Below are 26,528 nucleotides of genomic sequence, written 5' to 3'. Positions count from 1 at the left end.
AGGGTGAGGGGGTATATGGAGGGGTTAGTTGATAATAAGGTTAGGGTGAGGGGGTATATGGAGGAGTTAGGTTATGATGAGGTTAGGGTGAGGGGGTATATGGAGGGGTTCGTTTATAATAAGGTTAGGGTGAGGAGGTATATGGAGGTGTTAGTTTATAATAAGGTTAGGGGTGAAGGGGTATATGGAGGTGTTAGTTTATAATAAGGTTAGGGGTGAGGGGGTATATGGAGGTGTTAGTTTATAATAAGGTTAGGGGTGAGGAGGTATATGGAAGTGTTAGTTTATAATAAGGTTAGGGGTGAGGGGGTATATAGAGGGGATAGTTTATAATAAGGTTAGGGGTGAGGAGGTATATGGAAGTGTTAGTTTATAATAAGGTTAGGGGTGAGGGGGTATATAGAGGGGATAGTTTATAATAAGGTTAGGGGTGAGGAGGTATATGGAGGTGTTAGTTTATAATAAGGTTAGGGTGAGGGGGTATATGGAGGGTTAGTTTATAATAAGGTTAGGGTGAGGGGGTATATGGAGGGGTTAGTTTATAATAAGGTTAGGGGTGAGGAGGTATATGGAAGTGTTAGTTTATAATAAGGTTAGGGGTGAGGGTTTATAATAAGGTTATATAGGTATATGGAGGGGTTAGTTTATAATAAGGTTAGGGGTGAGGAGGTATATGGAGGGTTAGTTTATAATAAGGTTAGGGGTGAGGAGGTATATGGAGGTGTTAGTTTATAATAAGGTTAGGGGTGAGGAGGTATATGGAGGGGTTAGTTTATAATAAGGTTAGGGTGAGGGGGTATATGGAGGGGTTAGTTTATAATAAGGTTAGGGTGAGGGGGTATATGGAGGGGTTAGTTTATAATAAGGTTAGGGGTGAGGAGGTATATGGAAGTGTTAGTTTATAATAAGGTTAGGGGTGAGGGGGTATATAGGGGTGTTAGTTTATAATAAGGTTAGGGGTGAGGAGGTATAATAAGGAGGGGTGAGGAGGTATATGGAGGGGTTAGTTATAATAAGGTTAGGGGTGAGGAGGTATATGGAGGTGTTAGTTTATAATAAGGTTAGGGGTGAGGAGGTATATGGAGGTGTTAGTTTATAATAAGGTTAGGGGTGAGGAGGTATATGGAGGGGTTAGTTTATAATAAGGTTAGGGGTGAGGAGGTATATGGAGGGGTTAGTTTATAATAAGGTTAGGGTGAGGAGGTATATGGAGGGGTTAGTTTATAATAAGGTTAGGGGTGAGGAGGTATATGGAGGTGTTAGTTTATAATAAGGTTAGGGGTGAGGGGGTATATGGAGGGGTTATAATTTATAATAAGGAGGGTTAGTTAGGGGTGAGGGGGTATATAGAGGGGATAGTTTATAATAAGGTTAGGGGTGAGGGGGTATAAGGAGGGGTTAGTTTATAATAAGGTTAGGGGTGAGGGGGTATATAGAGGGATAGTTTATAATAAGGTTAGGGGTGAGGGGGTATATGGAGGGGTTAGTTTATAATAAGGTTAGGGGTGAGGGGGTATATAGAGGGATAGTTTATAATAAGGTTAGGGGTGAGGGGGTATAAGGAGGGGTTAGTTTATAATAAGGTTAGGGGTGAGGGGGTATATAGAGGGGATTTTATAATAAGGTTAGGGGTGAGGGGGTATATGGAGGGGTTAGTTTATAATAAGGTTAGGGGTGAGGGGGTATATGGAGGGGTTAGTTTATAATAAGGTTAGGGGTGAGGGGGTATATGGAGGGGTTAGTTTATAATAAGGTTAGGGGTGAGGGGGTATATGGAGGGGGGGTAGTTTATAATAAGGTTAGGGTGAGGGGGTATATAGAGGGGTTAGTTTATAATAAGGTTAGGGGTGAGGGGGTATATGGAGGGGTTAGTTTATAATAAGGTTAGGGGTGAGGGGGTGTATAGAGGGATAGTTTATAATAAGGTTAGGGGTGAGGGGTATATGGAGGTGTTAGTTTATAATAAGGTTAGGGTGAGGAGGTATATGGAGGGGTTAGTTTATAATAAGGTTAGGGGTGAGGGGGTATATGGAGGGGTTAGTTTATAATAAGGTTAGGGTGAGGAGGTATATGGAGGGGTTAGTTTATAATAAGGTTAGGGGTGAGGGGGTATATGGAGGGGTTAGTTTATAATAAGGTTATGGGTGAGGGGGTATATAGAGGGGATAGTTTATAATAAGGTTAGGGGTGAGGGGGTATATGGAGGTGTTAGTTTATAATAAGGTTAGGGGTGAGGGGGTATAAGGAGGGGTTAGTTTATAATAAGGTTAGGGGTGAGGGGGTATATGGAGGGGGTAGTTTATAATAAGGTTAGGGGTGAGGGGGTATATGGAGGGGTTAGTTTATAATAAGGTTAGGGGTGAGGGGTATATGGAGGGGTTAGTTTATAATAAGGTTAGTGGTGAGGGGGTATATAGAGGGGATAGTTTATAATAAGGTTAGGGGTGAGGGGGTATATGGAGGGGTTAGTTTATAATAAGGTTAGGGGTGAGGGGGTATATAGAGGGGATAGTTTATAATAAGGTTAGGGGTGAGGAGGTATATGGAGGTGTTAGTTTATAATAAGGTTAGGGGTGAGGAGGTATATGGAGGGGTTAGTTTATAATAAGGTTAGGGTGAGGAGGTATATGGAGGGGTTAGTTTATAATAAGGTTAGGGGTGAGGGGGTATATGGAGGTGTTAGTTTATAATAAGGTTAGGGGAGAGGGGGTATATGGAGGGGAAAGTTTATAATAAGGTTAGGGGTGAGGAGGTATATGGAGGGGTTAGTTTATAATAAGGTTAGGGTGAGGGGGTATATGGAGGGGTTAGTTTATAATAAGGTTTGGGGTGAGGAGGTATATGGAGGTGTTAGTTTATAATAAGGTTAGGGGTGAGGGGGTATATGGAGGGGGTAGTTTATAATAAGGTTAGGGGTGAGGAGGTATATGGAGGTGTTAGTTTATAATAAGGTTAGGGGTGAGGGGGTATATGGAGGGGTTAGTTTATAATAAGGTTAGGGTGAGGAGGTATATGGAGGTGTTAGTTTATAATAAGGTTAGGGAGAGGGGGTATATGGAGGGGTTAGTTTATAATAAGGTTAGGGTGAGGGGGTATATGGAGGTGTTAGTTTATAATAAGGTTAGGGTGAGGGGTTATATGGAGGGGATAGTTTATAATAAGGTTAGGGGTGAGGGGGTATATAGAGGGGATAGTTTATAATAAGGTTAGGGGTGAGGGGGTATATAGAGGGGATAGTTTATAATAAGGTTAGGGGTGAGGGGTATAAGGAGGGTTAGTTTATAATAAGGTTAGGGGTGAGGGGGTATATAGAGGGGATAGTTTATAATAAGGTTAGGGGTGAGGGGGTATAAGGAGGGGTTAGTTTATAATAAGGTTAGGGGTGAGGGGGTATATAGAGGGGATAGTTTATAATAAGGTTAGGGGTGAGGGGGTATAAGGAGGGGTTCGTTTATAATAAGGTTACGGGTGAGGAGGTATATGGAGGTGTTAGTTTATAATAAGGTTAGGGGAGAGGGGGTATATGGAGGGGTTAGTTTATAATAAGGTTAGGGTGAGGGGGTATATGGAGGTGTTAGTTTATAATAAGGTTAGGGTGAGGGGTTATATGGAGGGGATAGTTTATAATAAGGTTAGGGGTGAGTGTCATGTTTGTCATTTATTATCATGTCTTGTCCCTGTGCTCCCCATTCTATTCGTTTCCCTCTGCTGGTCTTATTTGGTTCTTTCCCTCCTTCTATCCCTCTCTCTCCCCCTCCCTCTCTCACTCTCTCGCTCTCTCTTCTCTCTATCGTTCCGTTCCTGCTCCCAGCTGTTCCTATTCCCCTAATCATCATTTAGTCTTCCCACACCTGTTCCCGATCCTTTCCCCTGATTAGAGTCCCTATTTATTCCTTTGTGTTCCGTTCCTGTCCCGTCGGTTCCTTGTTTAGTATTCACCATGCTGTGATTGCGTTTCGCCCTGTCCTGTCGTGTTTTTGCTGTGATTGTGTATCGCCCTGTCCTGTCGTGTTTTTTGCCTTCATCAGATGCTGCGTGTGAGCAGGTGTCTCTGTCAACTACGGCCTGCGCCTACCCGGCGACCTGCAGTCTGTGGCCGCTTCTCCAGTTATTTCCCCTCTACAGACTAGAGGATTTCTGTTATTCCCTGTTTGGACTTAAATAAACTCTGTTTCTGTTAAGTCGCTTTTGGGTCCTCTTTCACCTGCATGACAGAAGGAACCGACCAAGGAATGGACCCAGCGACTTCAGACGCTCGTTACACTGCCATCGAGATCCAAGGAGCCATGCTCGGCAGACACGAGCAGGAATTGTCTGCTGCTCGCCATGCCGTGGAGAACCTGGCCGCTCAGGTTTCCGACCTCTCTGGACAGTTCCAGAGTCTACGTCTCGTGCCACCTGTTACTTCCTGGCCTGCCGAGCCTCCAGAACCTAGGGTTAATAACCCACCTTGCTACTCCGGGCAGCCCACTGAGTGCCGCTCCTTTCTCACGCAGTGTGAGATTGTGTTCTCTCTCCAACCCAACACATACTCTAGAGAGAGAGCTCGGGTTGCTTACGTCATTTCACTCCTTACTGGCCGGGCTCGAGAATGGGGCACAGCTATCTGGGAGGCAAGGGCTGATTGCTCTAACAAGTTCCAGAACTTTAAAGAGGAGATGATTCGGGTTTTGACCGTTCAGTTTTTGGTAGGGAGGCTTCTAGGGCCCTGGCTTCCTTATGCCAAGGTGAACGGTCCATAACGGATTATTCTATTGAGTTTCGCACTCTTGCTGCCTCTAGTGAGTGGAACGAGCCGGCGCTGCTCGCTCGTTTTCTGGAGGGACTCCACGCAGTGGTTAAGGATGAGATTCTCTCCCGGGAGGTTCCTTCAGATGTGGACTCTTTGATTGCTCTCGCCATCCGCATAGAACGACGGGTAGATCTTCGTCACCGGGCTCGTGGAAGAGAGCTCGCATCAACGGTGTTTCCCTGCTCCGCATCGCAACCATCTCCTCCTCTGGCTCAGAGTCTGAGCCCATGCAGCTGGGAGGGATTCGCATCTCGACTAAGGAGAGGGAACGGAGGATCACCAACCGCCTGTGCCTCTATTGCGGAGTTGCTGGACATTTTGTTAATTCATGTCCAGTAAAAGCCAGAGCTCATCTGTAAGCGGAGGGCTACAGGTGAGCGCAACTACTCAAGTCTCTCCATCAAAATCCTGTACTACTTTGTCGGTCCATCTACGCTGGACCGGTTCGGGTGCTACATGTAGTGCCTTGATAGACTCTGGGGCTGAGGGTTGTTTCATGGACGAAGCATGGGTTCGGAAACATGACATTCCTTTCAGAGAGTTAGATAAGCCTACGCCCATGTTCGCCTTAGATGGTAGTCATCTTCCCAGTATCAGATTTGAGACACTACCTTTAACCCTCACAGTATCTGGTAACCACAGTGAGACTATTTCTTTTTTGATTTTTCGTTCACCGTTTACACCTGTTGTTTTGGGTCATCCCTGGCTAGTATGTCATAATCCTTCTATTAATTGGTCTAGTAATTCTATCCTATCCTGGAACGTTTCTTGTCATGTGAAGTGTTTAATGTCTGCCATCCCTCCCGTTTCTTCTGTCCCTACTTCTCAGGAGGAACCTGGCGATTTGACAGGAGTGCCGGAGGAATATCATGATCTGCGCACGGTCTTCAGTCGGTCCCGAGCCAACTCCCTTCCTCCTCACCGGTCGTATGATTGTAGTATTGATCTCCTTCCGGGGACCACTCCTCCTCGAGGTAGACTATACTCTCTGTCGGCTCCCGAACGTAAGGCTCTCGAGGATTATTTGTCTGTGTCTCTTGACGCCGGTACCATAGTGCCTTCTTCTTCTCCGGCCGGGGCGGGGTTCTTTTTGTTAAGAAGAAGGACGGTACTCTGCGCCCCTGCGTGGATTATCGAGGGCTGAATGACATAACGGTTAAGAATCGTTATCCGCTTCCCTTATGTCATCAGCCTTCGAGATTCTGCAGGGAGCCAGGTGCTTTACTAAGTTGGACCTTCGTAACGCTTACCATCTCGTGCGCATCAGAGAGGGGGGACGAGTGGAAAACGGCGTTTAACACTCCGTTAGGGCATTTTGAGTACCGGGTTCTGCCGTTCGGTCTCGCCAATGCGCCAGCTGTTTTTCAGGCATTAGTTAATGATGTTCTGAGAGACATGCTGAACATTTTTGTTTTTGTCTATCTTGACGATATCCTGATTTTTTCTCCGTCACTCGAGATTCATGTTCAGCACGTTCGACGTGTTCTACAGCGCCTTTTAGAGAATTGTCTCTACGTAAAGGCTGAGAAGTGCTCTTTTCATGTCTCCTCCGTTACTTTTCTCGGTTCCGTTATTTCCGCTGAAGGCATTCAGATGGATTCCGCTAAGGTCCAAGCTGTCAGTGATTGGCCCGTTCCAAGGTCACGTGTCGAGTTGCAGCGCTTTTTAGGTTTCGCTAATTTCTATCGGCGTTTCATTCGTAATTTCGGTCAAGTTGCTGCCCCTCTCACAGCTCTTACTTCTGTCAAGACGTGTTTTAAGTGGTCCGGTTCCGCCCAGGGAGCTTTTGATCTTCTAAAAGAACGTTTTACGTCCGCTCCTATCCTCGTTACTCCTGACGTCACTAGACAATTCATTGTCGAGGTTGACGCTTCAGAGGTAGGCGTGGGAGCCATTCTATCCCAGCGCTTCCAGTCTGACGATAAGGTTCATCCTTGCGCTTATTTTTCTCATCGCCTGTCGCCATCTGAGCGCAACTATGATGTGGGTAACCGTGAACTGCTCGCCATCCGCTTAGCCCTAGGCGAATGGCGACAGTGGTTGGAGGGGGCCGTTCCTTTTGTCGTTTGGACAGACCATAAGAACCTTGAGTACATCCGTTCTGCCAAACGACTTAATGCCCGTCAAGCTCGTTGGGCGTTGTTTTTCGCTCGTTTCGAGTTTGTGATTTCTTACCGTCCGGGTAGCAAGAACACCAAGCCTGATGCCTTATCCCGTCTGTTTAGTTCTTCTGTGGCTTCTACTGATCCCGAGGGGATTCTTCCTTATGGGCGTGTTGTCGGGTTAACAGTCTGGGGAATTGAAAGACAGGTTAAGCAAGCACTCACGCACACTGCGTCGCCGCGCGCTTGTCCTAGTAACCTCCTTTTCGTTCCTGTTTCCACTCGTCTGGCTGTTCTTCAGTGGGCTCACTCTGCCAAGTTAGCTGGTCATCCCGGTGTTCGAGGCACTCTTGCGTCTATTCGCCAGCGCTTTTGGTGGCCGACTCAGGAGCGTGACACGCGCCGTTTCGTGGCTGCTTGTTCGGACTGCGCGCAGACTAAGTCGGGTAACTCTCCTCCTGCCGGTCGTCTCAGACCGCTCCCCATTCCTTCTCGACCATGGTCTCACATTGCCTTAGACTTCATTACCGGTCTGCCTTTGTCTGCGGGGAAGACTGTGATTCTGACGGTTGTCGATAGGTTCTCTAAGGCGGCACATTTCATTCCCCTCGCTAAACTTCCTTCCGCTAAGGAGACGGCACAAATCATTATTGAGAATGTATTCAGAATTCATGGCCTCCCGTTAGACGCCGTTTCAGACAGAGGCCCGCAATTCACGTCACAGTTTTGGAGGGAGTTCTGTCGTTTGATTGGTGCGTCCGTCAGTCTCTCTTCCGGGTTTCATCCCCAGTCTAACGGTCAAGCAGAGAGGGCCAATCAGACGATTGGTCGCATACTACGCAGCCTTTCTTTCAGAAACCCTGCGTCTTGGGCAGAACAGCTCCCCTGGGCAGAATACGCTCACAATTCGCTTCCTTCGTCTGCTACCGGGTTATCTCCGTTTCAGAGTAGTCTGGGTTACCAGCCTCCTCTGTTCTCATCCCAGCTTGCCGAGTCCAGCGTTCCCTCCGCTCAAGCGTTTGTCCAACGTTGTGAGCGCACCTGGAGGAGGGTGAGGTCTGCACTTTGCCGTTACAGGGCACAGACGGTGAGAGCCGCCAATAAACGCAGGATTAAGAGTCCAAGGTATTGTTGCGGCCAGAGAGTGTGGCTTTCCACTCGCAACCTTCCTCTTACGACAGCTTCTCGTAAGTTGACTCCGCGGTTCATTGGTCCGTTCCGTGTCTCCCAGGTCGTCAATCCTGTCGCTGTGCGACTGCTTCTTCCGCGACATCTTCGTCGCGTCCATCCTGTCTTCCATGTCTCCTGTGTTAAGCCCTTTCTTCGCACCCCGTTCGTCTTCCCTCCCCCCTCCCGTCCTTGTCGAGAGCGCACCTATTTACAAGGTACATAAGATCATGGACATGCGTTCTCGGGACGGGGTCACCAATACTTAGTGGATTGGGAGGGTTACGGTCCTGAGGAGAGGAGTTGGGTTCCGTCTCGGGACGTGCTGGACCGTTCACTCATCGATGATTTCCTCCGTTGCCGCCAGGATTCCTCCTCGAGTGCGCCAGGAGGCGCTCGGTGAGTGGGGGGTACTGTCATGTTTGTCATTTATTATCATGTCTTGTCCCTGTGCTCCCCATTCTATTCGTTTCCCTCTGCTGGTCTTATTTGGTTCTTTCCCTCCTTCTATCCCTCTCTCTCCCCCTCCCTCTCTCACTCTCTCGCTCTCTCTTCTCTCTATCGTTCCGTTCCTGCTCCCAGCTGTTCCTATTCCCCTAATCATCATTTAGTCTTCCCACACCTGTTCCCGATCCTTTCCCCTGATTAGAGTCCCTATTTATTCCTTTGTGTTCCGTTCCTGTCCCGTCGGTTCCTTGTTTAGTATTCACCATGCTGTGATTGCGTTTCGCCCTGTCCTGTCGTGTTTTTGCTGTGATTGTGTATCGCCCTGTCCTGTCGTGTTTTTTGCCTTCATCAGATGCTGCGTGTGAGCAGGTGTCTCTGTCAACTACGGCCTGCGCCTACCCGAAGCGACCTGCAGTCTGTGGCCGCTTCTCCAGTTATTTCCCCTCTACAGACTAGAGGATTTCTGTTATTCCCTGTTTGGACTTAAATAAACTCTGTTTCTGTTAAGTCGCTTTTGGGTCCTCTTTCACCTGCATGACAGTGAGGGGGTATATAGAGGGGATAGTTTATAATAAGGTTAGGGGTGAGGGGGTATATAGAGGGGATAGTTTATAATAAGGTTAGGGGTGAGGGGGTATAAGGAGGGGTTAGTTTATAATAAGGTTAGGGGTGAGGGGGTATATAGAGGGATAGTTTATAATAAGGTTAGGGGTGAGGGGGTATATAGAGGGGATAGTTTATAATAAGGTTAGGGGTGAGGAGGTATATGGAGGGGTTAGTTTATAATAAGGTTAGGGGTGAGGGGGTATATGGAGGGGTTAGTTTATAATAAGGTTAGGGTGAGGGGGTATATAGAGGGGATAGTTTATAATAAGGTTAGGGGTGAGGGGGTATATGGAGGGGTTAGTTTATAATAAGGTTAGGGGTGAGGGGGTGTATAGAGGGGATAGTTTATAATAAGGTTAGGGGTGAGGGGGTATATGGAGGTGTTAGTTTATAATAAGGTTAGGGTGAGGAGGTATATGGAGGGGTTAGTTTATAATAAGGTTAGGGGTGAGGGGGTATATGGAGGGGTTAGTTTATAATAAGGTTAGGGTGAGGAGGTATATGGAGGGGTTAGTTTATAATAAGGTTAGGGGTGAGGGGGTATATGGAGGGGTTAGTTTATAATAAGGTTATGGGTGAGGGGGTATATAGAGGGATAGTTTATAATAAGGTTAGGGGTGAGGGGGTATATGGAGGTGTTAGTTTATAATAAGGTTAGGGGTGAGGGGGTATAAGGAGGGGTTAGTTTATAATAAGGTTAGGGGTGAGGGGTATATGGAGGGGGTAGTTTATAATAAGGTTAGGGGTGAGGGGGTATATGGAGGGGTTAGTTTATAATAAGGTTAGGGGTGAGGGGGTATATGGAGGGGTTAGTTTATAATAAGGTTAGTGGTGAGGGGGTATATAGAGGGATAGTTTATAATAAGGTTAGGGGGAGGGGGTATATGGAGGGGTTAGTTTATAATAAGGTTAGGGGTGAGGGGGTATATAGAGGGGATAGTTTATAATAAGGTTAGGGGTGAGGAGGTATATGGAGGTGTTAGTTTATAATAAGGTTAGGGGTGAGGAGGTATATGGAGGGGTTAGTTTATAATAAGGTTAGGGTGAGGAGGTATATGGAGGGGTTAGTTTATAATAAGGTTAGGGGTGAGGGGGTATATGGAGGTGTTAGTTTATAATAAGGTTAGGGGAGAGGGGTATATGGAGGGGAAAGTTTATAATAAGGTTAGGGGTGAGGAGGTATATGGAGGGGTTAGTTTATAATAAGGTTAGGGTGAGGGGGTATATGGAGGGGTTAGTTTATAATAAGGTTAGGGGTGAGGAGGTATATGGAGGTGTTAGTTTATAATAAGGTTAGGGGTGAGGGGGTATATGGAGGGGGTAGTTTATAATAAGGTTAGGGGTGAGGAGGTATATGGAGGTGTTAGTTTATAATAAGGTTAGGGGTGAGGGGGTATATGGAGGGGTTAGTTTATAATAAGGTTAGGGTGAGGAGGTATATGGAGGTGTTAGTTTATAATAAGGTTAGGGGAGAGGGGGTATATGGAGGGGTTAGTTTATAATAAGGTTAGGGTGAGGGGGTATATGGAGGTGTTAGTTTATAATAAGGTTAGGGTGAGGGGTTATATGGAGGGGATAGTTTATAATAAGGTTAGGGGTGAGGGGGTATATAGAGGGGATAGTTTATAATAAGGTTAGGGGTGAGGGGGTATATAGAGGGGATAGTTTATAATAAGGTTAGGGGTGAGGGGGTATAAGGAGGGTTAGTTTATAATAAGGTTAGGGGTGAGGGGGTATATAGAGGGGATAGTTTATAATAAGGTTAGGGGTGAGGGGGTATAAGGAGGGGTTAGTTTATAATAAGGTTAGGGGTGAGGGGGTATATAGAGGGATAGTTTATAATAAGGTTAGGGGTGAGGGGGTATAAGGAGGGGTTCGTTTATAATAAGGTTACGGGTGAGGAGGTATATGGAGGTGTTAGTTTATAATAAGGTTAGGGAGAGGGGGTATATGGAGGGGTTAGTTTATAATAAGGTTAGGGTGAGGGGGTATATGGAGGTGTTAGTTTATAATAAGGTTAGGGTGAGGGGTTATATGGAGGGGATAGTTTATAATAAGGTTAGGGGTGAGGGGGTATATAGAGGGGATAGTTTATAATAAGGTTAGGGGTGAGGGGGTATATAGAGGGGATAGTTTATAATAAGGTTAGGGGTGAGGGGGTATAAGGAGGGGTTAGTTTATAATAAGGTTAGGGGTGAGGGGGTATATAGAGGGATAGTTTATAATAAGGTTAGGGGTGAGGGGGTATATAGAGGGGATAGTTTATAATAAGGTTAGGGGTGAGGAGGTATATGGAGGGGTTAGTTTATAATAAGGTTAGGGTGAGGGGGTATATGGAGGGGTTAGTTTATAATAAGGTTAGGGGTGAGGAGGTATATGGAGGTGTTAGTTTATAATAAGGTTAGGGGTGAGGGGGTATATGGAGGGGTAGTTTATAATAAGGTTAGGGGTGAGGAGGTATATGGAGGTGTTAGTTTATAATAAGGTTAGGGGTGAGGGGGTATATGGAGGGGTTAGTTTATAATAAGGTTAGGGTGAGGAGGTATATGGAGGTGTTAGTTTATAATAAGGTTAGGGAGAGGGGGTATATGGAGGGGTTAGTTTATAATAAGGTTAGGGTGAGGGGGTATATGGAGGTGTTAGTTTATAATAAGGTTAGGGTGAGGGGTTATATGGAGGGGATAGTTTATAATAAGGTTAGGGGTGAGGGGGTATATAGAGGGATAGTTTATAATAAGGTTAGGGGTGAGGGGGTATATAGAGGGATAGTTTATAATAAGGTTAGGGGTGAGGGGGTATAAGGAGGGGTTAGTTTATAATAAGGTTAGGGGTGAGGGGGTATATAGAGGGGATAGTTTATAATAAGGTTAGGGGTGAGGGGGTATAAGGAGGGGTTAGTTTATAATAAGGTTAGGGGTGAGGGGGTATATAGAGGGGATAGTTTATAATAAGGTTAGGGGTGAGGGGGTATAAGGAGGGGTTCGTTTATAATAAGGTTACGGGTGAGGAGGTATATGGAGGTGTTAGTTTATAATAAGGTTAGGGAGAGGGGTATATGGAGGGGTTAGTTTATAATAAGGTTAGGGTGAGGGGGTATATGGAGGTGTTAGTTTATAATAAGGTTAGGGTGAGGGGTTATATGGAGGGGATAGTTTATAATAAGGTTAGGGGTGAGGGGGTATATAGAGGGGATAGTTTATAATAAGGTTAGGGGTGAGGGGGTATATAGAGGGGATAGTTTATAATAAGGTTAGGGGTGAGGGGGTATAAGGAGGGGTTAGTTTATAATAAGGTTAGGGGTGAGGGGGTATATAGAGGGATAGTTTATAATAAGGTTAGGGGTGAGGGGGTAAAAGGAGGGGTTAGTTTATAATAAGGTTAGGGGTGAGGGGGTATATAGAGGGATAGTTTATAATAAGGTTAGGGGTGAGGGGGTATATGGAGGGGATAGTTTATAATAAGGTTAGGGGTGAGGGGGTATATGGAGGGGTTAGTTTATAATAAGGTTAGGGGTGAGGGGTATATAGAGGGGATAGTTTATAATAAGGTTAGGGGTGAGGGTGTATAAGGAGGGGTTAGTTTATAATAAGGTTAGGGGTGAGGGGGTATATAGAGGGGATAGTTTATAATAAGGTTAGGGGTGAGGGGGTATATGGAGGGGATAGTTTATAATAAGGTTAGGGGTGAGGGGGTATATGGAGGGGTTAGTTTATAATAAGGTTAGGGGTGAGGGGGTATATAGAGGGGATAGTTTATAATAAGGTTAGGGGTGAGGGTGTATAAGGAGGGGTTAGTTTATAATAAGGTTAGGGGTGAGGGGGTATATAGAGGGATAGTTTATAATAAGGTTAGGGGTGAGGGGGTATATGGAGGGGTTAGTTTATAATAAGGTTAGGGGTGAGGGGGTATATGGAGGGGTTAGTTTATAATAAGGTTAGGGGTGAGGGGGTATATGGAGGGGTTAGTTTATAATAAGGTTAGGGGTGAGGGGGTATATGGAGGGTTAGTTTATAATAAGGTTACGGGTGAGGAGGTATATGGAGGTGTTAGTTTATAATAAGGTTAGGGGGAGAGGGGGTATATGGAGGGGTTAGTTTATAATAAGGTTAGGGTGAGGGGGTATATGGAGGGGATAGTTTATAATAAGGTTAGGGGTGAGGGGGTATATAGAGGGATAGTTTATAATAAGGTTAGGGGTGAGGGGGTGTATAGAGGGATAGTTTATAATAAGGTTAGGGGTGAGGGGTATAAGGAGGGGTTAGTTTATAATAAGGTTAGGGGTGAGGGGGTATATAGAGGGGATAGTTTATAATAAGGTTAGGGGTGAGGGGGTATATGGAGGGGATAGTTTATAATAAGGTTAGGGGTGAGGGGGTATATGGAGGGGTTAGTTTATAATAAGGTTAGGGGTGAGGGGGTATATAGAGGGGATAGTTTATAATAAGGTTAGGGGTGAGGGTGTATAAGGAGGGGTTAGTTTATAATAAGGTTAGGGGTGAGGGGTATATAGAGGGGATTTTATAATAAGGTTAGGGGTGAGGGGGTATATGGAGGGGATAGTTTATAATAAGGTTAGGGGTGAGGGGGTATATGGAGGGGTTAGTTTATAATAAGGTTAGGGGTGAGGGGGTATATAGAGGGGATAGTTTATAATAAGGTTAGGGGTGAGGGTGTATAAGGAGGGGTTAGTTTATAATAAGGTTAGGGGTGAGGGGGTATATAGAGGGGATAGTTTATAATAAGGTTAGGGGTGAGGGGTATATGGAGGGGTTAGTTTATAATAAGGTTAGGGGTGAGGGGGTATATGGAGGGGTTAGTTTATAATAAGGTTAGGGGTGAGGGGGTATATGGAGGGGTTAGTTTATAATAAGGTTAGGGGTGAGGGGTATATGGAGGGGTTAGTTTATAATAAGGTTACGGGTGAGGAGGTATATGGAGGTGTTAGTTTATAATAAGGTTAGGGAGAGGGGGTATATGGAGGGGTTAGTTTATAATAAGGTTAGGGTGAGGGGTATATGGAGGTGTTAGTTTATAATAAGGTTAGGGTGAGGGGTTATATGGAGGGGATAGTTTATAATAAGGTTAGGGGTGAGGGGGTATATAGAGGGGATAGTTTATAATAAGGTTAGGGGTGAGGGGGTATATAGAGGGATAGTTTATAATAAGGTTAGGGGTGAGGGGGTATAAGGAGGGGTTAGTTTATAATAAGGTTAGGGGTGAGGGGGTATATAGAGGGATAGTTTATAATAAGGTTAGGGGTGAGGGGTAAAAGGAGGGGTTAGTTTATAATAAGGTTAGGGGTGAGGGGTATATAGAGGGGATAGTTTATAATAAGGTTAGGGGTGAGGGGGTATATGGAGGGATAGTTTATAATAAGGTTAGGGGTGAGGGGGTATATGGAGGGGTTAGTTTATAATAAGGTTAGGGGTGAGGGGTATATAGAGGGATAGTTTATAATAAGGTTAGGGGTGAGGGTGTATAAGGAGGGGTTAGTTTATAATAAGGTTAGGGGTGAGGGGGTATATAGAGGGATAGTTTATAATAAGGTTAGGGGTGAGGGGGTATATGGAGGGATAGTTTATAATAAGGTTAGGGGTGAGGGGGTATATGGAGGGGTTAGTTTATAATAAGGTTAGGGGTGAGGGGCATATAGAGGGATAGTTTATAATAAGGTTAGGGGTGAGGGTGTATAAGGAGGGGTTAGTTTATAATAAGGTTAGGGGTGAGGGGGTATATAGAGGGGATAGTTTATAATAAGGTTAGGGGTGAGGGGGTATATGGAGGGTTAGTTTATAATAAGGTTAGGGGTGAGGGGGTATATGGAGGGGTTAGTTTATAATAAGGTTAGGGGTGAGGGGTATATGGAGGGGTTAGTTTATAATAAGGTTAGGGGTGAGGGGGTATATGGAGGGGTTAGTTTATAATAAGGTTAGGGTGAGGGTATATAGAGGGGATAGTTTATAATAAGGTTAGGGGTGAGGGGGTATATGGAGGGGTTAGTTTATAATAAGGTTAGGGGTGAGGGGGTATATAGAGGGATAGTTTATAATAAGGTTAGGGGTGAGGGGGTATATAGAGGGATAGTTTATAATAAGGTTAGGGGTGAGGGGGTATATGGAGGTGTTAGTTTATAATAAGGTTAGGGGTGAGGAGGTATATGGAGGTGTTAGTTTATAATAAGGTTAGGGGTGAGGAGGTATATGGAGGTGTTAGTTTATAATAAGGTTAGGGGTGAGGAGGTATATGGAGGTGTTAGTTTATAATAAGGTTAGGGTGAGGGGGTATATGGAGGGGTTAGTTTATAATAAGGTTAGGGTGAGGAGGTATATGGAGGGGTTAGTTTATAATAAGGTTAGGGGTGAGGAGGTATATGGAGGTGTTAGTTTATAATAAGGTTAGGGGTGAGGGGGTATATGGAGGGGTTAGTTTATAATAAGGTTAGGGGTGAGGAGGTATATGGAGGTGTTAGTTTATAATAAGGTTAGGGGTGAGGGGGTATATGGAGGGGTTAGTTTATAATAAGGTTAGGGGTGAGGGGGTATATGGAGGTGTTAGTTTATAATAAGGTTAGTGGTGAGGGGGTATATAGAGGGGATAGTTTATAATAAGGTTAGGGGTGAGGGGTATATGGAGGGGTAGTTTATAATAAGGTTAGGGTGAGGGGTATATAGAGGGGATAGTTTATAATAAGGTTAGGGGTGAGAAGGTATATGGAGGTGTTAGTTTATAATAAGGTTAGGGGTGAGGGGGTATATGGAGGGGTTAGTTTATAATAAGGTTAGGGGTGAGGGGGTATATAGAGGGGATAGTTTATAATAAGGTTAGGGGTGAGGGGGTATAAGGAGGGGTTAGTTTATAATAAGGTTAGGGGTGAGGGGTATATAGAGGGGATAGTTTATAATAAGGTTAGGGGTGAGGGGTATATGGAGGGTTAGTTTATAATAAGGTTAGGGGTGAGGGGGTATATAGAGGGATAGTTTATAATAAGGTTAGGGGTGAGGGGGTATAAGGAGGGGTTAGTTTATAATAAGGTTAGGGGTGAGGGGTATATAGAGGGGATAGTTTATAATAAGGTTAGGGGTGAGGGGGTATATGGAGGGGTTAGTTTATAATAAGGTTAGGGGTGAGGGGGTATATGGAGGGGTTAGTTTATAATAAGGTTAGGGGTGAGGGGGTATATGGAGGGGTTAGTTTATAATAAGGTTAGGGGTGAGGGGGTATATGGAGGGGTTAGTTTATAATAAGGTTAGGGTGAGGGGGGTATATAGAGGGGATAGTTTATAATAAGGTTAGGGGTGAGGGGGTATATGGAGGGGTTAGTTTATAATAAGGTTAGGGGTGAGGGGTGTATAGAGGGGATAGTTTATAATAAGGTTAGGGTGAGGGGGTATATGGAGGTGTTAGTTTATAATAAGGTTAGGGTGAGGAGGTATATGGAGGGGTTAGTTTATAATAAGGTTAGGGGTGAGGGGTATATGGAGGGGTTAGTTTATAATAAGGTTAGGGTGAGGAGGTATATGGAGGTGTTAGTTTATAATAAGGTTAGGGGTGAGGGGGTATATGGAGGGGTTAGTTTATAATAAGGTTAGGGGTGAGGGGGTATATAGAGGGGATAGTTTATAATAAGGTTAGGGGTGAGGGGGTATAAGGAGGGGTTAGTTTATAATAAGGTTAGGGGTGAGGGGTATATAGAGGGATAGTTTATAATAAGGTTAGGGGTGAGGGGGTATATGGAGGGTTAGTTTATAATAAGGTTAGGGGTGAGGGGGTATATAGAGGGATAGTTTATAATAAGGTTAGGGGTGAGGGGGTATAAGGAGGGGTTAGTTTATAATAAGGTTAGGGGTGAGGGGGGTATATAGAGGGGATAGTTTATAATAAGGTTAGGGGTGAGGGGGTATATGGAGGGGTTAGTTTATAATAAGGTTAGGGGTGAGGGGGTATATGGAGGGGTTAGTTTATAATAAGGTTAGGGGTGAGGGGGTATATGGAGGGGTTAGTTTATAATAAGGTTAGGGGTGAGGGGGTATATGGAGGGTTAGTTTATAATAAGGTTAGGGTGAGGGGGTATATAGAGGGATAGTTTATAATAAGGTTAGGGGTGAGGGGGTATATGGAGGGGTTAGTTTATAATAAGGTTAGGGGTGAGGGGGTGTATAGAGGGGGGATAGTTTATAATAAGGTTAGGGGTGAGGGGGTATATGGAGGTGTTAGTTTATAATAAGGTTAGGGTGAGGAGGTATATGGAGGGGTTAGTTTATAATAAGGTTAGGGGTGAGGGGGAATATGGAGGGGTTAGTTTATAATAAGGTTAGGGTGAGGAGGTATATGGAGGGGTTAGTTTATAATAAGGTTAGGGGTGAGGGGGTATATGGAGGGGTTAGTTTATAATAAGGTTATGGGTGAGGGGGTATATAGAGGGGATAGTTTATAATAAGGTTAGGGGTGAGGGGGTATATGGAGGTGTTATGGGAGTTTATAATAAGGTTAGGGGTGAGGGGGTATAAGGAGGGGTTAGTTTATAATAAGGTTAGGGGTGAGGGGGTATATGGAGGGGTAGTTTATAATAAGGTTAGGGGTGAGGGGGTATATGGAGGGGTTAGTTTATAATAAGGTTAGGGGTGAGGGGTATATGGAGGGGTTAGTTTATAATAAGGTTAGTGGTGAGGGGGTATATAGAGGGGATAGTTTATAATAAGGTTAGGGGTGAGGGGTATATGGAGGGGTTAGTTTATAATAAGGTTAGGGGTGAGGGGGTATATAGAGGGGATAGTTTATAATAAGGTTAGGGGTGAGGGGGTATATGGAGGTGTTAGTTTATAATAAGGTTAGGGGTGAGGAGGTATATGGAGGGGTTAGTTTATAATAAGGTTAGGGTGAGGAGGTATATGGAGGGGTTAGTTTATAATAAGGTTAGGGGTGAGGGGGTATATGGAGGTGTTAGTTTATAATAAGGTTAGGGGAGAGGGGTATATGGAGGGAAAGTTTATAATAAGGTTAGGGGTGAGGAGGTATATGGAGGGGTTAGTTTATAATAAGGTTAGGGTGAGGGGGTATATGGAGGGGTTAGTTTATAATAAGGTTAGGGGTGAGGAGGTATATGGAGGTGTTAGTTTATAATAAGGTTAGGGGTGAGGGGGTATATGGAGGGGTTAGTTTATAATAAGGTTAGGGTGAGGAGGTATATGGAGGTGTTAGTTTATAATAAGGTTAGGGGAGAGGGGGTATATGGAGGGGTTAGTTTATAATAAGGTTAGGGTGAGGGGGTATATGGAGGTGTTAGTTTATAATAAGGTTAGGGGTGAGGGGTATATAGAGGGGATAGTTTATAATAAGGTTAGGGGTGAGGGGGTATATAGAGGGATAGTTTATAATAAGGTTAGGGGTGAGGGGGTATAAGGAGGGGTTAGTTTATAATAAGGTTAGGGGTGAGGGGGTATATAGAGGGATAGTTTATAATAAGGTTAGGGGTGAGGGGGTATAAGGAGGGGTTAGTTTATAATAAGGTTAGGGGTGAGGGGGTATATAGAGGGGATAGTTTATAATAAGGTTAGGGGTGAGGGGGTATAAGGAGGGGTTAGTTTATAATAAGGTTACGGGTGAGGAGGTATATGGAGGTGTTAGTTTATAATAAGGTTAGGGGAGAGGGGGTATATGGAGGGGTTAGTTTATAATAAGGTTAGGGTGAGGGGGTATATGGAGGTGTTAGTTTATAATAAGGTTAGGGTGAGGGTTATATGGAGGGATAGTTTATAATAAGGTTAGGGGTGAGGGGGTATATAGAGGGATAGTTTATAATAAGGTTAGGGGTGAGGGGGTATATAGAGGAGATAGTTTATAATAAGGTTAGGGGTGAGGGGGTATAAGGAGGGGTTAGTTTATAATAAGGTTAGGGGTGAGGGGGTATATAGAGGGGATAGTTTATAATAAGGTTAGGGGTGAGGGGTATAAGGAGGGGTTAGTTTATAATAAGGTTAGGGGTGAGGGGGTATATAGAGGGATAGTTTATAATAAGGTTAGGGGTGAGGGGGTATAAGGAGGGGTTAGTTTATAATAAGGTTACGGGTGAGGGGGTATATAGAGGGGATAGTTTATAATAAGGTTAGGGGTGAGGGGTATATGGAGGGTTAGTTTATAATAAGGTTAGGGGTGAGGGGGTATATGGAGGGTTAGTTTATAATAAGGTTAGGGGTGAGGGGGTATATGGAGGGGTTAGTTTATAATAAGGTTAGGGGTGAGGGGGTATATGGAGGGGTTAGTTTATAATAAGGTTAGGGTGAGGGGTTATATGGAGGGTTAGTTTATAATAAGGTTAGGGTGAGGGGGTATATAGAGGGATAGTTTATAATAAGGTTAGAGGTGAGGGGGTATATGGAGGGGTTAGTTTATAATAAGGTTAGGGTGAGGAGGTATATGGAGGTGTTAGTTTATAATAAGGTTAGGGTGAGGGGGTATATAGAGGGGATAGTTTATAATAAGGTTAGGGGTGAGGGGGTATATGGAGGGGATAGTTTATAATAAGGTTAGGGGTGAGGGGGTATATGGAGGGAAAGTTTATAATAAGGTTAGGGGTGAGGAGGTATATGGAGGGGTTAGTTTATAATAAGGTTAGGGTGAGGGGGTATATGGAGGGGTTAGTTTATAATAAGGTTAGGGGTGAGGAGGTATATGGAGGTGTTAGTTTATAATAAGGTTAGGGGTGAGGGGGTATATGGAGGGGTTAGTTTATAATAAGGTTAGGGGTGAGGGGGTATATGGAGGGGTTAGTTTATAATAAGGTTAGGGTGAGGGGGTATATAGAGGGATAGTTTATAATAAGGTTAGGGGTGAGGGGGTATATGGAGGGGTTAGTTTATAATAAGGTTAGGGGTGAGGGGTGTATAGAGGGGATAGTTTATAATAAGGTTAGGGGTGAGGGGGTATATGGAGGTGTTAGTTTATAATAAGGTTAGGGTGAGGAGGTATATGGAGGGGTTAGTTTATAATAAGGTTAGGGGTGAGGGGAATATGGAGGGGTTAGTTTATAATAAGGTTAGGGTGAGGAGGTATATGGAGGGGTTAGTTTATAATAAGGTTAGGGGTGAGGGGGTATATGGAGGGGTTAGTTTATAATAAGGTTATGGGTGAGGGGGTATATAGAGGGGATAGTTTATAATAAGGTTAGGGGTGAGGGGGTATATGGAGGTGTTAGTTTATAATAAGGTTAGGGGTGAGGGGGTATAAGGAGGGGTTAGTTTATAATAAGGTTAGGGGTGAGGGGGTATATGGAGGGGGTAGTTTATAATAAGGTTAGGGGTGAGGGGTATATGGAGGGTTAGTTTATAATAAGGTTAGGGGTGAGGGGGTATATGGAGGGGTTAGTTTATAATAAGGTTAGTGGTGAGGGGGTATATAGAGGGGATAGTTTATAATAAGGTTAGGGGTGAGGGGGTATATGGAGGGGTTAGTTTATAATAAGGTTAGGGGTGAGGGGGTATATAGAGGGATAGTTTATAATAAGGTTAGGGGTGAGGAGGTATATGGAGGTGTTAGTTTATAATAAGGTTAGGGGTGAGGAGGTATATGGAGGGTTAGTTTATAATAAGGTTAGGGTGAGGAGGTATATGGAGGGGTTAGTTTATAATAAGGTTAGGGGTGAGGGGGTATATGGAGGTGTTAGTTTATAATAAGGTTAGGGGAGAGGGGTATATGGAGGGAAAGTTTATAATAAGGTTAGGGGTGAGGAGGTATATGGAGGGGTTAGTTTATAATAAGGTTAGGGTGAGGGGTATATGGAGGGGTTAGTTTATAATAAGGTTAGGGGTGAGGAGGTATATGGAGGTGTTAGTTTATAATAAGGTTAGGGGAGAGGGGGTATATGGAGGGGTTAGTTTATAATAAGGTTAGGGTGAGGGGGTATATGGAGGTGTTAGTTTATAATAAGGTTAGGGGTGAGGGGGTATATAGAGGGGATAGTTTATAATAAGGTTAGGGGTGAGGGGGTATATAGAGGGGATAGTTTATAATAAGGTTAGGGGTGAGGGGGTATAAGGAGGGGTTAGTTTATAATAAGGTTAGGGGTGAGGGGGTATATAGAGGGGATAGTTTATAATAAGGTTAGGGGTGAGGGGGTATAAGGAGGGGTTAGTTTATAATAAGGTTAGGGGTGAGGGGGTATATAGAGGGGATAGTTTATAATAAGGTTAGGGGTGAGGGGTATAAGGAGGGGTTAGTTTATAATAAGGTTACGGGTGAGGAGGTATATGGAGGTGTTAGTTTATAATAAGGTTAGGGGAGAGGGGTATATGGAGGGGTTAGTTTATAATAAGGTTAGGGTGAGGGGGTATATGGAGGTGTTAGTTTATAATAAGGTTAGGGTGAGGGGTTATATGGAGGGGATAGTTTATAATAAGGTTAGGGGTGAGGGGGTATATAGAGGGATAGTTTATAATAAGGTTAGGGGTGAGGGGGTATATAGAGGGGATAGTTTATAATAAGGTTAGGGGTGAGGGGTATAAGGAGGGGTTAGTTTATAATAAGGTTAGGGGTGAGGGGGTATATAGAGGGGATAGTTTATAATAAGGTTAGGGGTGAGGGGTATAAGGAGGGGTTAGTTTATAATAAGGTTAGGGGTGAGGGGGTATATAGAGGGGATAGTTTATAATAAGGTTAGGGGTGAGGGGGTATAAGGAGGGTTAGTTTATAATAAGGTTACGGGTGAGGGGGTATATAGAGGGGATAGTTTATAATAAGGTTAGGGGTGAGGGGGTATATGGAGGGGTTAGTTTATAATAAGGTTAGGGGTGAGGGGGTATATGGAGGGGTTAGTTTATAATAAGGTTAGGGGTGAGGGGGTATATGGAGGGGTTAGTTTATAATAAGGTTAGGGTGAGGGGTATATGGAGGGGTTAGTTTATAATAAGGTTAGGGTGAGGGTTATATGGAGGGGTTAGTTTATAATAAGGTTAGGGTGAGGGGGTATATAGAGGGGATAGTTTATAATAAGGTTAGAGGTGAGGGGGTATATGGAGGGGTTAGTTTATAATAAGGTTAGGGTGAGGAGGTATATGGAGGTGTTAGTTTATAATAAGGTTAGGGTGAGGGGGTATATAGAGGGGATAGTTTATAATAAGGTTAGGGGTGAGGGGGTATATGGAGGGGATAGTTTATAATAAGGTTAGGGGTGAGGGGGTATATGGAGGGGTTAGTTTATAATAAGGTTAGGGTGAGGGGATATATGGAGGTGTTAGTTTATAATAAGGTTAGGGGTGAGGAGGTATATGGAGGTGTTAGTTCATAATAAGGTTAGCGTGAGGGGGTATATGGAGGTGTTAGTTTATAATAAGGTTAGGGGTGAGGGGGTATATGGAGGGGTTAGTTTATAATAAGGTTAGGGGTGAGGGGGTATATGGAGGGGTTAGTTTATAATAAGGTTAGGGGTGAGGGGGTATATGGTGGGGTTAGTTTATAATAAGGTTAGGGGTGAGGGGGTATATGGAGGGGTTAGTTTATAATAAGGTTAGGGGTGAGGGGGTATATGGAGGGGTTAGTTTATAATAAGGTTAGGGTGAGGGGGTATATAGAGGGATAGTTTATAATAAGGTTAGGGGTGAGGGGGTATATGGAGGGTTAGTTTATAATAAGGTTAGGGGTGAGGGGTATATAGAGGGGATAGTTTATAATAAGGTTAGGGGTGAGGGGTATATGGAGGTGTTAGTTTATAATAAGGTTAGGGGTGAGGAGGTATATGGAGGTGTTAGTTTATAATAAGGTTAGGGGTGAGGGGGTATATGGAGGTGTTAGTTTATAATAAGGTTAGCGTGAGGGGGTATATGGAGGTGTTAGTTTATAATAAGGTTAGGGGTGAGGGGGTATATGGAGGGGTTAGTTTATAATAAGGTTAGGGTGAGGAGGTATATGGAGGGGTTAGTTTATAATAAGGTTAGGGGTGAGGGGGTATATGGAGGGGTTAGTTTATAATAAGGTTAGGGTGAGGAGGTATATGGAGGGGTTAGTTTATAATAAGGTTAGGAGTGAGGGGGTATATGGAGGGGTTAGTTTATAATAAGGTTAGGGGTGAGGGGGTATATAGAGGGGATAGTTTATAATAAGGTTAGGGGTGAGGGGGTATATGGAGGTGTTAGTTTATAATAAGGTTAGGGGTGAGGGGGTATAAGGAGGGTTAGTTTATAATAAGGTTAGGGGTGAGGGGGTATATGGAGGGGGTAGTTTATAATAAGGTTAGGGGTGAGGGGGTATATGGAGGGTTAGTTTATAATAAGGTTAGGGGTGAGGGGGTATATGGAGGGGTTAGTTTATAATAAGGTTAGGGGTGAGGGGGTATATAGAGGGGATAGTTTATAATAAGGTTAGGGGTGAGGGGGTATATGGAGGTGTTAGTTTATAATAAGGTTAGGGTGAGGAGGTATATGGAGGGGTTAGTTTATAATAAGGTTAGGGGTGAGGGGGCATATGGAGGGGTTAGTTTATAATAAGGTTAGGGGTGAGGGGGTATATAGAGGGGATAGTTTATAATAAGGTTAGGGTTGAGGGGGTATATGGAGGTGTTAGTTTATAATAAGGTTAGGGTGAGGAGGTATATGGAGGGGTTAGTTTATAATAAGGTTAGGGTGAGGGGTTATATGGAGGGGATAGGTTATAATAAGGTTAGGGGTGAGGGGGTATATGGAGGTGTTAGTTTATAATAAGGTTAGGGTGAGGGGGTATATGGAGGGGTTAGTTTATAATAAGGTTAGGGTGAGGGGGTATATGGAGGGGTTAGTTTATAATAAGGTTAGGGTGAGGGGTTATATGGAGGGGTTAGTTTATAATAAGGTTAGGGTGAGGAGGTATATGGAGGGGTTAGTTTATAATAAGGTTAGGGTGAGGGGGTATATAGAGGGGATAGTTTATAATAAGGTTAGGGTGAGGAGGTATATGGAGGGGATAGTTTATAATAAGGTTAGCGTGAGGGGTTATATGGAGGGGTTAGTTTATGATATGGTTGTAGGTTAGGGGTTAGAGGGAATATACAGTGAGGATGGGTTAGGTTGGTTCAGTTTATATTGAGTTAGGTTAGGAGAAGATAGAAAGAGAATATAGCTTGGTGCTGAAAGGAAAGGTGAGGTATTTGAATAGTATAAGGCATGAGTGCTGAGGGATACAGTGAGGAGGGACACAGTGAGGATGGACACAGTGAGGAGGGACACAGTGAGGAGGGACACAGTGAGGAGGGATACAGTAAAGAGGGATACAGTGAAGAGGGATACTGTAGAGAGGGATACAGTAGAGAGGGATACAGTAGAGAGGGATACAGTAGAGAGGAATGGATTGAATAGGGATACAGTAGAGAGGGATACAGTAGAGAGGGTTACAGTAGAGAGGGATACAGTAGAGAGGGATACAATAAAGAGGGATACATTAGAGGGGGATACAGTAGAGAGGGATACAGTAGAGAGGGATACAGTAGAGAGGGATACAATAAAGAGGGATACAGTAGAGAGGGATACAGTAGAGAGGGATACAATAAAGAGGGATACAGTAGAGAGGGATACAATAAAGAGGGATACAGTAGAGAGGGATACAGTAGAGAGGGATACAATAAAGAGGGATACAGTAGAGAGGGATACAGTAGAGAGGGATATAGTGCAGGGGGATACAGTAGAGGGATACAGTAGAGAGGGATACAGTAGAGAGGGATACAGTGAAGAGGGATACAGTAGAGAAGGATACAGTAGAGAGGGATACAATAAAGAGGGATACAGTAGAGAGGGATACAGTAGAGAGGGATACAATAAAGAGGGATACAGTAGAGAGGGATACAGTAGAGAGGGATATAGTGCAGGGGGATACAGTAGAGGGATACAGTAGAGAGGGATACAGTAGAGAGGGATACAGTGAAGAGGGATACAGTAGAGAGGGATACAGTAGATAGGGATACAGTAGAGAGGGATACAGTATAGAGGGATACAGTAGAGAGGGATACAGTAGATAGGGATACAGTAGAGAGGGATACAGTATAGAGGGATACAGTGAAGAGGGATACAGTAGAGAGGGATACAATAAAGAGGGATACAGTAGAGAGGGATACAGTATAGAGGGATACAGTGAAGAGGGATACAGTAGAGAGGGATACAATAAAGAGGGATACAGTAGAGAGGGATACAGTGAAGAGGGATACAGTAGAGAGGGATACAGTAGATAGGGATACAGTAGAGAGGGATACAGTATAGAGGGATACAGTAGAGAGGGATACAGTAGAGAGGAATGGATTGAATAGGGATACAGTAGAGAGGGATACAGTAGAGAGGGTTACAGTAGAGAGGGATACAGTAGAGAGGGATACAGTGAAGAGGGATACAGTAGATAGGGATACAGTAGAGAGGGATACAGTATAGAGGGATACAGTAGAGAGGGATACAGTAGAGAGGAATGGATTGAATAGGGATACAGTAGAGAGGGATACAGTAGAGAGGGTTACAGTAGAGAGGGATACAATAAAGAGGGATACATTAGAGGGGGATACAGTAGAGAGGGATACAGTAGAGAGGGATACAGTAGAGAGGGATACAATAAAGAGGGATACAATAAAGAGGGATACAGTAGAGAGGGATACAGTGAAGAGGGATACAGTAGAGAGGGATACAGTGAAGAGGGATACAGTAGATAGGGATACAGTAGAGAGGGATACAGTATAGAGAGATACAGTAGAGAGGGATACAGTATAGAGGGATACAGTAGAGAGGGATACAGTATAGAGGGATACATTAGAGGGGGATACAGTAGAGAGGGATACAGTAGAGAGGGATACAGTAGAGAGGGATACAATGAAGAAGGGATACAGTAGAGAGGGATACAGTAGAGAGGGATACAGTAGAGGGATGCAGTGAAGAGGGATAGAGTAGAGAGGGATACAGTGAAGAGGGATACAGTAGATACGGATACAGTAGAGAGGGATACAGTATAGAGGGATACAGTAGAGAGGGATACAGTAGAGAGGGATACAGTAGAGAGGGATACAATAAAGAGGGATACAATAAAGAGGGATACAGTAGAGAGGGATACAGTGAAGAGGGATACAGTAGAGAGGGATACAGTGAAGAGGGATACAGTAGATAGGGATACAGTAGAGAGGGATACAGTAGAGAGGGATACAGTAGAGAGGGATACAGTAGAGAGGAATGGATTGAATAGGGATACAGTAGAGAGGGATACAGTAGAGAGGGTTACAGTAGAGAGGGATACAGTAGAGAGGGAAACAATAAAGAGGGATACATTAGAGGGGGATACAGTAGAGAGGGATACAGTAGAGAGGGATACAGTAGAGAGGGATACAATAAAGAGGGATACAATAAAGAGGGATACAGTAGAGAGGGATACAGTATAGAGGGATACAGTAGAGAGTGATACAATAAAGAGGGATACAGTAGAGAGGG

At 44.1% G+C, this 26,528-nt stretch overlaps 1 pseudogene; it reads right to left on the bottom strand.

The window, feature by feature from the left end:
- Positions 1 to 26,528, bottom strand: part of LOC124015944 — a 191,619-nt pseudogene that overhangs the window by 10,294 nt on the left and 154,797 nt on the right.

The sequence above is a fragment of the Oncorhynchus gorbuscha genome, linkage group LG26 (genome assembly GCF_021184085.1).
Source record: "Oncorhynchus gorbuscha isolate QuinsamMale2020 ecotype Even-year linkage group LG26, OgorEven_v1.0, whole genome shotgun sequence".
Taxonomy (NCBI): domain Eukaryota; kingdom Metazoa; phylum Chordata; class Actinopteri; order Salmoniformes; family Salmonidae; genus Oncorhynchus; species Oncorhynchus gorbuscha.
This window is presented reverse-complemented; position numbering and strand designations above follow the sequence as displayed.